This window comes from Melanerpes formicivorus, unplaced genomic scaffold, assembly GCF_026170545.1.
Source record: "Melanerpes formicivorus ecotype bairdi unplaced genomic scaffold, bMelFor1.0.p_v2 SCAF_1, whole genome shotgun sequence".
Taxonomy (NCBI): Eukaryota; Metazoa; Chordata; class Aves; order Piciformes; family Picidae; genus Melanerpes; species Melanerpes formicivorus.
In genome coordinates this window covers 53,056,777-53,069,161 of record NW_027142353.1, presented here as the reverse complement: position 1 = coordinate 53,069,161, position 12,385 = coordinate 53,056,777, and the positions used below count along the sequence as shown (strand labels likewise).

General features: G+C 42.9%; 1 protein-coding gene across 3 annotated transcripts in view; it reads left to right on the top strand.

Moving 5' to 3' along the window:
* The window catches only part of MTUS2 (microtubule associated scaffold protein 2), a 364,748-nt gene that overhangs the window by 29,965 nt on the left and 322,398 nt on the right, over positions 1-12,385 (top strand). Inside the window, exon 1 of one of the 3 annotated variants that reach the window (XM_068143306.1) lies at positions 3,839-4,186. The exons of the other annotated variants lie outside the window; for them this stretch is intronic. The gene's annotated coding sequence lies outside the window, so the exon portion shown is untranslated. Of the gene's footprint in view, positions 1-3,838; positions 4,187-12,385 lie in introns of those variants that run through there. 3 annotated transcript variants of the gene reach the window in all.

Below are 12,385 nucleotides of genomic sequence, written 5' to 3'. Positions count from 1 at the left end.
AGTTTTTTACTTGGGCTGGTGGTAATGGGAAGATCAGATGTCCAAGGCAGGTTTTTAGCTGTTGAAGTGATCAGAAACCTAACTCTGGCAAGAGGATAAACCAGATATTTAAGGACTCCTTGCAAGTTAAAGGAAAGACAGTGGAAGGTGCTGTTACCGTAGGGGTCTGCTACAGGCCACCCGACCAGCAGAACCAAGCAGATGAGGCCCTTGACAGGCAAACAGAAGTCCTTTTGAGGTCCCTTCCATCCCTGACAATTCCATGGTTCTAAATCAAATAATCCATTGAACAATTTGGGGAAAAAAAAATATATGTAATAAACCCCCCAAACTGAGCAGGACAGTAAATTGTATTAAACATACCTTAAAAATTGAACTACACTTTTATGTCAACAAATTTAGATGCTAAATCTCAGAAGCAGCATTATGTAGCAGGCAGGAATACTGTTTGCCTTTGCGTGTTTTAAGCCATAAATACATCAAAATTTAAAACCAATTAAAAGAAACCCATCTGTTACTGCTTTTATTTTCTTATTTGAATGGTAAGCATCAAACCATATATATTTAAACTGTATTCAACTCTTTGTCTAGAAAATCTGATAACCGCTCACCTTATTCTTAAAGCAGTGTAAACCACACACAAATATAGGTCTGAAGTCATCAGCTGCTTCATGCAAATTAGTTTTCAATGAACTACCAAAAAAAAAACAAACTACCTTCTGTTCATATTTACCTATTTTTCCAACTTGTTTCTCCAGGAGGTAACTCTAGCTGATACAAATATTTAAAGAGACATTTTACACCCTGTTAATGTTTCAAACAATTTTTAACTGTCCATATATGCTTTGAGTTTGCACTTTGGGACATGGTTTAGTGGTCATGGTAGTGTTGGGTTGGTGGTTGAACTTCACAGAATTGTCAGGGTTGGAAGGGACCTCAAGGATCACCTAGTTCCAATCCCCTGCCATTGGCAGGGACACCTCACACTACATCAGGTTGCCCAGAGCCACATCCAGCCTGGCTGTAAAAAACCTTCAGGAATGGGACTTCTACCACCTCCCTGGGCAACTTGTTCCAGTGTCTCACCATCCTTATGGTGAAGATCTTCTTCCTAAGGTCTAATCTAAATGTACCTGTTTCTAGTTGGGATCCATACCCCTAATCCTATTATTACCCAACACCTTTAAAAGTACCCCCCAGCTTTCTTGTAGGCTCCCTTTGGATACTGGAAGGCCACAATAAGGTCTTGTCAGAGCCTTCTGTTCTCTAAACTGAACAATCCCAACTCTCTGTCTGTCCTCATAGGAGAGGTGCTCCAGCTCTCTGATCATCCTTGTGGCCCTTCTCTGGACACATTCCAGCACATCCAGATCTTTGCTGTAGTAGGGGCTCCAGAACTGGACACAGTACTCCACATGGGGTCTCACCAGAGTGGTGTAGAGGGGGAGAATCATCTCCCTTGACCTGCTGGCCACATTTGTCTTGATGCAACCCAGGATACAATTTGCTTTCTGGCCTGCAAGTGTACACTGGTACCTCATATTGAGCTTCTCATCCACCACACCCCCAAGTTAATTTCTTTACTGCCACTCTTAACTTGATTTTGGAAGTCTTTTGCAACTTTAATGATTCTATTCTATGAAAAACTTTAGTTTAAGCACTCTCATGCAACATTGATTCTTGTCTAACAAGGCAACGTAATCAGAAAGATATGCAGCATTTTTCTGAATACATTTTTTCTTCCTGGAAAACAACAAATTAATGTGTGAGGACTTTCTGAGCAGAAATTGTTTAAAGCTGGCCATTGCTGTTGCAGTTGTTTGCATCAAATTTAAGTTTCCCTTTATCTTTGCTGTCATTCAGTATATCTTATCTCCCTGAACCCAAGGGTTTTCTATTTCAGCTCCATCTCAAAACCAATTTATTCTAGTTCTTGAGTTTTCCTACTGTGACAAACACTGGTCTTACTGTTTTGGTTTTTTGTTTGTGGTGGTTTTCTTTTTCTTTCCAGAGTAGCTGAGACAAATGAAGTGGGATGAAAAGAACTCTAGGTTTTATCTCAACAGCCACAGTACTATGGAGAGCTGCAGGCTTGTCTCTGTTAGCACAGTGTGCTGCCGGGGGAGAGGCGGGCTGTTTGCACAGGGGAACTGCTGGAGCAAGTCTCTGGGCCTGAATTTGGTCCCTGCCAGCCAGCTTTATCCCGTTGGTTTCCCAGACCTGTTTAGCAGTTAGAAGTTTGAGGGATGTCCCCATTAGGCAGTCTGCCTGCAGTCGCCCATTTCAGTCCTGTCTTGGGAGGTAGCCTCATCGATGGGAAGCTTAACTTGGGCATGTTTATTTTAATTGGATGGATGTAGTCTAGAAGGCTTCCTCAAGCAAGCTGAGCTAGCAGTGCTGGCGTCTGGTGGTCAGGACAGCAGCTTGCCTATAATACCTGTTTGCTCTGAAAACATTAGGTGCCTTCTTGACCCAGGTCAATTTAGTGGTGATGTGAGAGGTGAAGCGTGGTGCCTCCCCACCAACACTGCTAGGAGCCTCTTGTTGCCTTGTTCTCAGGAATACCCTCCACCTCATCCTGGGTGTGTGAGCATGTCTCTGCAATGGTTACAAGGAAGAAAACAGGGAATCAGGACATGTATCAGAGCATGACCCTCTTGGGTTCAGGAGATTTTATTGTTCCTCATATTTTTTGGATTATTTTTTGGAGCAGTGAGCTTTCCCTTTCTCTCAAATCATTCTTTGATTTCTCATGAGGGCTTTTTCTTCCTATGCCTATTCTTTCCCTCTGTTTTCTGATATCCCTGGCTGCCTACTCCTCTCTGCTTTGCTCCCCACCCTATGAAACCATAGCACTGATGCTCATGCCTTTCCTTTTTACTTCCCCTCACCTATTTCCCCCTATCCTTTTTATCAGATTTGTGTAGGATTGTCTCCCTTCCCAGACTGCCATCTCTAGATGAGCTCAGAGGGTCCTTGCCTATCTCAGCTCTGTCCAAGCTGTGGGGTTTCTCAGGGCTGTCCTGTTGTACCAGCAGCCACAGACCTTGGTTCCTGGGGACAGTAGAGGTGGTGCTGGCTAATCCTTCCTGCTCAAGCAGCTTTAAAAAGCAGGATTTTTAATCCTTCTTTTTCCCTGGTGCAGGTACAGTAAGGTTAGGCTGTTTTCCAATTTTAGAAGAAAATGAGACTTTGTTGCCATACAGAGAGGGAGGGGAGAACAAAGGATTATTAAATGGTGGCAGCTGCACAAAACTCATGAATTTAGCTGTTTTGTATTTTTGCATCTAAGTTGCATAAGTGACAGGTGACAGCTCTGTGCTTGCCTCCTTGTGGGCTGGTAAGAGCAGTAGAGGACTGTGTGAGGTTGCTCGTGGAGAAGAGGCAAGGTGGCTGCCCAGATACTTCAGGTTGGTGCTTTGGCAATGTTTTCCAAGCCATAATTTCTGGATATCCCTGCTGGTGCAGGGAGATCTGCTAGCAGCAGCTTTCTGGCAGGATTCTGGGAACAGCGTCAAAACCCACGACAGGCAGATTTTGTGCTCTGAGTCACAAGTCTGCCGATGCAGTCCTCAAAGCACCTACCCGAGATGGGGAAGGGGATCTGTGCAAGAATGGTGCTTCCAGCATGAGGTCCAGAGCTTGGTGGGGACCTTTTCCTTCTAGCACATTCGGTGAGTCTGCGGGTCAGCTGCTGGTGTCGGTGAAATCACAAGGGAAGGGAGGCTGCTGCCTTTCACCACCACCCTGAGCCAGCTCATCTTTCTAGCTATTTCTGTCTGCGCTTATCTATAGCATCACCCCCTTGTGCCTGTGTACCTGCCAAGCATTCAAAACAGGCACTGCTGTGGCAGCCTCCTTTCTCTCCAGCCTGGAGGATAAATGACTGGATTGCTATTTTTTAATTGTTTCTTTGCATCAAGAATTTACAGTGGGAAAGCTAAACTGGAGAAATGCTTTCAGGAGTGGGTGGCCAGGTTGATAGATCCCTGCTTGTTCTTAACCCCTAAAGGGGTCCTGCAGCCTGGCCTTTATCAGCTGCTCACTGCATCAGTGCTGCCTTTGAAAGAGATGGTTTCCTGGACTGAGATGTGGTCCTTGGTAATGACAACCAAAGCCTGGGTGCGACAGAGAAGACCTGGGTCTGACTTGCAAGGTGACCAACAACAGAAAGCTGAGTGCTTGGGTGAGTTCACAGCAGCCAGCTGTCCAGTGCAAGACTCTTCTCTATTATAGACTGAGTTATTCAATGTAGAAAAAATGTTTAAAATAACATTATAAAAGCTCTTAACATATATACTATATGCTGTCCATATGCTATGTGTTGTGGTGTTCAGTTTGGACTGTGAACTAGACTCTGCCGTGTCTGGTACAGTTTGTGACTTGTGACTTTGTTCCTAGCTGGGAATCTCAGTGTTTGCATCTGCAGTCATGCAAACACACACAGATGTGCAGAACTTGCATCCTGCCTTTGAGTCTGCTACAGCAGTGGCTTGAGTCAGTGAATATCACTCTGGAAAACAGGAATTGAAGCATTTCCTCTATCACTTCAATATATGACTTCAGAGGCACTGAAGTGTATGTAACATGTCTATCTGTAACATACTGCTTTTGATTGTTAAAATGCAATGTGTAGATGCAATGAGATACAGTTTCAAAGCACCTTCCCCGCAGTTGCTTGATTGGAGAGGTGAGAAAAGAGATTGAGTAATCAGAGTTCTCTTTTATAAAATAATCAGGTTCTAAAGACAGAATTTTCTTGTATGGGTGTTTTGGTGTTTTTACTTAGTAATCAAATCCTATTTCAATGCAAGGCTGTACATCTGGGCCCCAGAAACGTTCTCCTGTCCTTCTGCTGACTGAAACTCTTATTATAATGCTTGAAACAAAACTTGCATTCAGACATTCTACATTGATATTTTATTGATGTTTTCACCTTCACTGATATTTTTCATATGGCTTCATATGGCATTCTTATGGATGTTGTCTTGATGAGCAAGAAACATCGCAGTATGTGGAGTATCTAAGTTTTTCAATTACTATTGTTTCTTTTGATGTTTGGTTAAATAATAAATCTCTATGCTGTAGGCAGCTACTGATTTACAACATTCAAATTTTAAACAGTGCTGGGTTTTAGCACTTCCACAACAGTGTAAAGATATTTGTAGTTGGCTTGTGCCCAGATATGGTGCATCTAGGCTGAGATGATTTTGCCCTGCCAGCTATGGCCTAGATGATGCTTCTGCCCAGAAGCAGTTCTCATTTTTTTTTTTTGGCTTAGTTTCCTACTGAACTATGAGGTTAAACCTGGCAGGTAAGGAAGAGTTTGTTTTAACCTGAGTGCTGGAAATTATCCACCTTTACTTGGGATAAGTCAGGCAGGTTTCACTGTATGTGTACATCAAGTGTTTAAGTCTGTTAGTAAGTTCTATACTTTTCTCAATTCATAAGTACAGCTAACCAGTTCTTACACAGACCTTGTAATGAATTGGTGAGAGGGCCCTTTACAAATGGGATCACTGCCACTACACACACTCAGATATGACAGCACAGGAGGTTCTTTTGTCCCTTCTGAAAGGGTCAGGCTCCCACCACATCAGAGAGGTGCAGAGTTCATCACACTCTGGAGGAGCTTCATTCCCTTCTGAGTATGTGATGTCTACACAGTTAAAAAGCCTAATTTACCTGCTCAGTCCAAGGTCCTGGTCCCCTGGACTGGATAAACTGGCTTTCTTTACTCCAAATGCTTATCTTTTAGAGACAACTAATTTGCCTCTGAGACAGAACTCCTGTTTTGATGGCAGATTACTGAAGGGGCTGACAGTGGAGCAGTTAAGGGTGACATCACACCAAATCTGACTCCCTGTGCCACATAGTCCTCCATGCTGTCCCTGCAGTTACAGAAAGTACACATATGCCTATTCATTTGTCCCAGATGTACAATACACCCTTCCTGCAGATAAACTCTGTTCTGAGCTTCATCCCAGGTCTCATTTTCAGACAACTTTGGAGAAAATGATCAATTCCCACGTGGCTCCTTGAGATGTGAGCAAAATTCTTAGTGTATGAATGTGACTGGGTGGATATAGGTAGGAGTGGCTGTGTTGGTGCTTTGGGGACAAGAGACCTGACTGTGGGGTGGGTGGTGTTGGCAGGCTAGATGCCATCTCTGTTGGCCAGGGAAGTGCTTACCTGCTGAGCTGGACTAGATGCGATTCAGGCAGCTGACAGATGGAGCAAATCTCACCTGGTGTGACTTGCATGAAGTCACTCATCAGGTGAGTGCCAAAGCTGGAAGCAAAAGCCAAGTCCGTGTGTTAGTCCCTAGGACACGTCACCTCTCCAGACCCCCAACAGCCCTGCTTTGTGCTTCCCTCATGCTTGTGTGGTTTGTGCAATGTGGACTGAACTGCTGCCTTCAGACCCCCACAGTGTGCCTGGGTGAGCAGTGTTTGGCACTGTGGCTATGTGAAGATATGAAACCAGCCACACCTGCAAGATGAGACAGAAACCGGGAAAAAAAGGTCCTTTCCCTAGATTTTTGCAAACCAGAGCTAAGGTCTTGTTGTGCAGCAAAGGCAGCAGGTGCCTGGCACTGTCAGAGTGGTCGAGGTGGCCTTAACCAATCCTTCACAAGCCACTATAGCACCCATTTGTGAACACTGCTGCAGTGTGCTCCTTTGCATTTCAGTTCCTATGGAAACATGCTGTAAGAATTCTAAAATAAGTACAGTGCTTTGAAACTATTATTATTTTGATCTTTCCTTTCCCCCAAAATCTTATCACCTTTCTGGAGGAAATTTGAACACATTAAAAAGGGCATTGTTGTTATCTGGCAGCACTATGCTACCCAACTTATCCATGTTTCTATATCCTGGGATGTAATGGACCACAGGATCTGATATGGAGATCAATGCTCCCTTCCCCCACCCTCCTCATTCAATGGGGGGGCAGGTTGTGGGTGTGTTGAACATATGTGTCTGTATGTGTACACACACTGAAGGAAGCTTGGCTCCAGCTCCCTTTCTTCCCCATATAGTGAACAATACTGTTGCTTGCCACAACAGGTGAAGGCACAAACTTACTCCCAGCTTTTAGGATCACAGTATAATGTTGGCTGGGAAGGAAAGCTGGACGTCACCTAGTCCAGCCACCCATAGAAGCAGAGCCTTCTTTTACTGTCAGCGTCAGAGATGGTTGTGAGTAAGATGGAGAGATCCTGCAGGTCCCCTTTGGGTTTGGGACAGCTCTTGCAAAGGCAATTACTTGTTCCTCCCCAAAGGATGCTCATTCTGACAACTGAGAACAGAGCTATGTCTTTAAAGCACTTCCTCAGTGCTCCTGTGGTTTCCCTTAGTAACATCTAAGATTTTCAAAATGGCCACATCTCATTTTCAAAGTCAGCTGCAGGACAGCTAGGGCTAAATCCAGTAAAGGGGTAAAAGGCTTTATTTAAAAGTAGGTGGTAATTCTTGCTCATTTTTAAGTTTCTGGCATCTTGCAGTACTATGCCCCAGAACCCAGTATTAGGCACTAGAAAAAGCTAGAGATTCATCTTTGCATTTGGGTGGGAAGCAGGCATTTAAATCCAGAAAAACAATTCAAGAACTTTGGGGCAGTGCCAAAACCCATGACACTTTTATGTGCTGGATACATATTTAAACCAGTATCTTTAATTCCCAAGCATTTTCTGATCTGGGGAGCCATATGCCTGCTGTTTTTCTGTATGGCCCTGCCTGGTGTCAGCAGTGGAAGTAATAAAAAAAGCAGGTTTAAGATAAAGAGGAGTTGATATTCGGGGCAGTATTTTTTGACTGTACATTTTAGACAGTATGTATTGCAAAGTCATGATGAGACACAGTCTTAAGCTGTGCCAGGGGAAGTTTAGGCTCGAGGTGAGGAGAAAGTTCTTCACCAAGAGAGTCATTCATCATAGGAATGGGCTACCCAGGGAGGTGGTGGAGTCATCGTCCTTGGATGTGTTCAAGAGGGAATTGGATGTGGCACTTGGTGCCATGGTCTAGTCATGAGGTCTGTGGTGACAGGTTGGATTCAATGATCTTTGAGGTCTCTTCCAACCTTAGTGATACTGTGATATTATGGATCCAACTGATGCTGTGCTTCACCATTAAGCCAAGTTTTAGCCACTTGAGGAAAGTGGGTGTCTGTTTCAATACTATTCCAAATCACCAGGTCAAATTTTCACAAGGTTAAAACTGCAAAGCCAGCACATTCAATGCTGTGTAATTATGCACCCTGCTTTGTTGCTGTATGTTTAGTCTTTGCATGATGTTTTATGTTTGTGGTAAGTGTAGTGACAACTTAAGATCTGTTTTATTTTGGTGCAGCATCAAAGGCCAGAAGAAGTGTAAGTCTAATCTTATCGACAGAAGAAAGCTTAAACTGATTTCAATGTTGTCACTGCTCATTAACCCAGCAAAGTAAAATGTTAATGCTGGTCCAAAAAAAAGTGTTGTGAAGCTTGACATTTACATTTCATTTACACTTCCTTGCTTAATGACAAGCACTGGCTCCAGCACAGAAGCAAACACCAGAAGATGAAAATAGTGAACTCTGGAGCAGGAGTGGATTATAAAAAGAAATTGTTGTTTTAACATGGAAATGCAAGGCTGAGAATTTGATTGCAAGGGCACTCTTTGACCTGATTTGGAGCTGGGCCACTGTAGGTGTAACCTTTCTAACCCACTTGATAAGTTCCTGCTTATGCACAGTATGTAGGTCAGTCACATTTATCCTAAGCAGCCCAGAAATGAATGCAGTAAGACTTCAGAATGTGTCATCTTTTGACCCTTCCATTGTAGCAGATTTCTCACCCCTTGTTCTTCTATGCATTTTATGCTGAACTTCCCCCCTCCCCCCCCCTCCAGCAAGCTGTCACCTGATATGCACAGATAACTGACAAATGAAATGTTGAATAAACAGGTACAGTAATGAAAGTAAGCAGCGTCTGGTGACGCATATAGCTGCAAGTGTTGAGGGGCAGGCACTCTGAAGTAGAACATTAGTCCACCTCTACTAAATCATTCCAAATCTGTTTAGCAGTCATGGAAATTTTGGAAACACCTTCATTTGAGTAGTGGAATATCATGATGATTTGAAAGAATTAGTACTATACTATCCTGACTGTAGCCAAGTAGTTGTTAAACTATTTTAAGAGAAAAATAAACTTGCAGGTTACAAACTCGTGAGAAATGTGTGTATGTGGTTCAATAAAGGAAAATCATGGAATATGAAAGTGATTTTTGTCAAAGGTGACATTTGCACGTGTACAGTATTACTAATTTTTCTCCTTGTATTGAAATATTTCATACTCTCCTAGTCTGCCCCTACCACACCAAATTTTCTTGTGCCCCAAGAATGAATGTGATGTAAATGGTAATGACATAGGGTCAGACTTCGAAGGTGTGAGCAGAAGAGCACTACCGTGGAGCCCGATTAAGGCAGATGGGGAGAAAAGAGCAGAAAAGGAAAGGGAAACAGCCCCTGATACAGAGGCACTCTCACTGAAAGATGGGTCTCTTAGGTCACATTAAATTGGGTAAGCAGGCACAGCAGTCAATGGAGGTTTTGATGCTGGAATTAGTTTGTATTGATCAATACACTTTGACTAATCGGATATCTATATGCCTTCACAGATTAACAGTTTAGTATTTATCTCCCCCTGATTAGGATCAGAGTCAAGGTAGACTATAATAATTTTCATGTTGGCTCTCTAGTTTCTTGGTTAAGACATGACACTTTGTTGTCTCAGAAAAGGTTTCTGTGGATACCGAATGCATGTGTTTGTGTGTGGCCAGGGAAAGGGGGGGAGAATTCAAAAAGCATCCTTTTTCTTAGATGCCCTGGGGAGTTACAGTTTAGCACATCATTGTTTGAAATTCCAGATTTCTTAGAGGAGGCTGCAGGTTCACTTTGTCTTCAACATAAGGTACTGTTTTTTGTCAGATTAAAACAATGAGAGTCTTAAAAGAAAGATCTGCTAGCAAACAGAGCACTGAACTGGGCCATCAGGAGTTTATGGGCGCTTGCCTCTTTCTGTTATTTCCCTGCTTGGTGACCTGGGACAAAGTATTTCACTGCTCTATTTATTTCACATGACTTTGGAGTTTCTCCACATTTTGTTTTAGCTCTTCCTACTGGGAACTCTTTGAGCTGGTGTCTGGTTCCTACTCTGTATGAAGTCTAAGCGCCTGTCTATCTATGAGCAAGTGAAAGTGAGGTCATATCTGTGAGTGACAAAAAATGTAGAAGATGCATGTCTCAAGGAGTTAAACATAATAAAGTAGCTGAGAGAATAAAACTTCTTTTCAGTTGGGCCTAAGATGCATGCCTTAGTTCTGGAAGGAAATTGTTTCTAGTAATGGGAGTACCTTGGATGTAGTCCACGGGAATTCAGCTGAAGATGGATACACTTGCTAAGAAAAACCTGTTCTGATGAGCTGCAGTTCTTCATACTAATATAGTTTATAACTTGTTATACCTCAGAAACAGTGATTTTTTTCTAATATGCATAGTTGGGGTGTGTTCCTTCAGATGTCCCTGGGAAGGGAATGTAGTTTTAGATTTGCACTGTCTTAGCTTTGATCCCTATGGTAGCTCCATGTTCCCCACTTAGGATTGGGACACCTGTTCTGGAAATCTCTTCCTCCTCTCTTCTCTGCTGGGTAGTTGAGAGTAGTTACAGAGATATGAGGACTACAAGAAGGAAATATGGCCACTTCTTTACCCAGACTGCAAGAGCCCATGGTGACAATACCTTCTCTTGCTTTCTCTCTGCCACTGGAAAAGGCATATCAGAATTTGTTGGACTGTGCTGCGCCTTTTTTGTCCACCTTCAAAGCCCTGCGGATGCTTCTGTGAGCATTATTACTGCATTCTTGCATGTGGAGAGAAGCTATGACAGAGACCAGTTGATAAGAGTACTTTGCTTTGATCAGATCTCAGTGATTTTTCTCAAATACTATTGATAAAGCAAAGACCAAACTTTCCTTAGCTCTCAAAAAAAAACCCAAAAAACCAACAAACCACCCATCTACCTCTCTGATTATACCCAGACCAAGTACCTCTGAGAGTTAAAGAAGAAAAAAAATCTTCTGGCCTGTTTCCTTCTCAAACATATTTCATTATAGGACAGGTTGAACATAGAGGAGAGATTAAGTTTTGGTAATTTTGATCACATGCATATTGGGAACAAATGGGTTTTGTGAGATCTGCAAAATTACTCTTTGAAAAGTAAATTTAATTCCTTTGAGCATATAGAATAGAATAAACCAGGTTGGAAGAGACCTTTGAGATCATTGCGTCCAACCCATCACCCAACCCACCTAATCAACTAAACCATGCAACCAAGCACCCTGTCAAGCCTCCTCTGAAACACCTCCAATGATGGTGACTCCACCACCTCCCTGGGCAGCTTATCCCAATGGGCAATCACTCTCTCTGTGTAGAATTTCTTCCTGACCTCCAGCCTAAACTTCCCCTGGCACAGCTTGAGACTGTGTCCTCTTGTTCTGGTGCTGGTTACCTGGGAGAAGAGACCAGCCCCCTCTGGCTACAACCTTTCTTCAGGTAGTTGTAGAGAGCAATAAGGTCTCCCCTGAGCCTCCTCTTCTCCAGGCTAAGCAACCCCATCTCCCTCAGTCTCTCCTCATAGGGCTTGTGTTCCAAAGTTGTGCACTTTATACCTCTTAAATGATGTTTAGGATCCAAGTTCTGTCAATGTTTATGAAAAATAGTCATCATTTGCAAAATCATGAGACTCTCTCAAGTCTGCTGGCTGTCATGCAGTCAGTGGGATATTGTTGCTTTTGATTCTAGCTGGAAGATAAGGTTCTTCTGCCACTGGGAAATGTTCCTCTAAATTGTCCTGCATCCTACTTCATTGATGGATGCATTTGGCATCAAATTGTGATATTTTAATCTAAGATGTTTATTAATTCCAACAAATAAAAGAAACAAAACCAACCAAACCAAAGAACAAAATCCCAGTGGCAGTGAAAATGTATCATTGAAGATCACCACAGAAGCTATATATGCAAGAATCACAGACTATCTAAAGTTGGAAGGGACCCCTAAGGATCATCGAGTCCAACCTAAAAGTGTGTGACTAAAAATGTTGATCAGGCAGAGACACTTTGAATTCCAACAGGCTTGATGTTGTGATCACTTCCTTTGGGAGTTTGTTCCAGTGGCTGACCAACCTCTTGGTGAAGAGCTTTTTCCTTAAGTCCAGTCTGAACTTCCCCTATCTCTGGTCACCAGACTGTAAGGTTAATTGCAAACAAAATTCAAACAATCTAGAAGCTGCATCCCAAATTATCCATGTATTAAATGAGTGCTGCACTACCCTCATCCAGCACTTCTT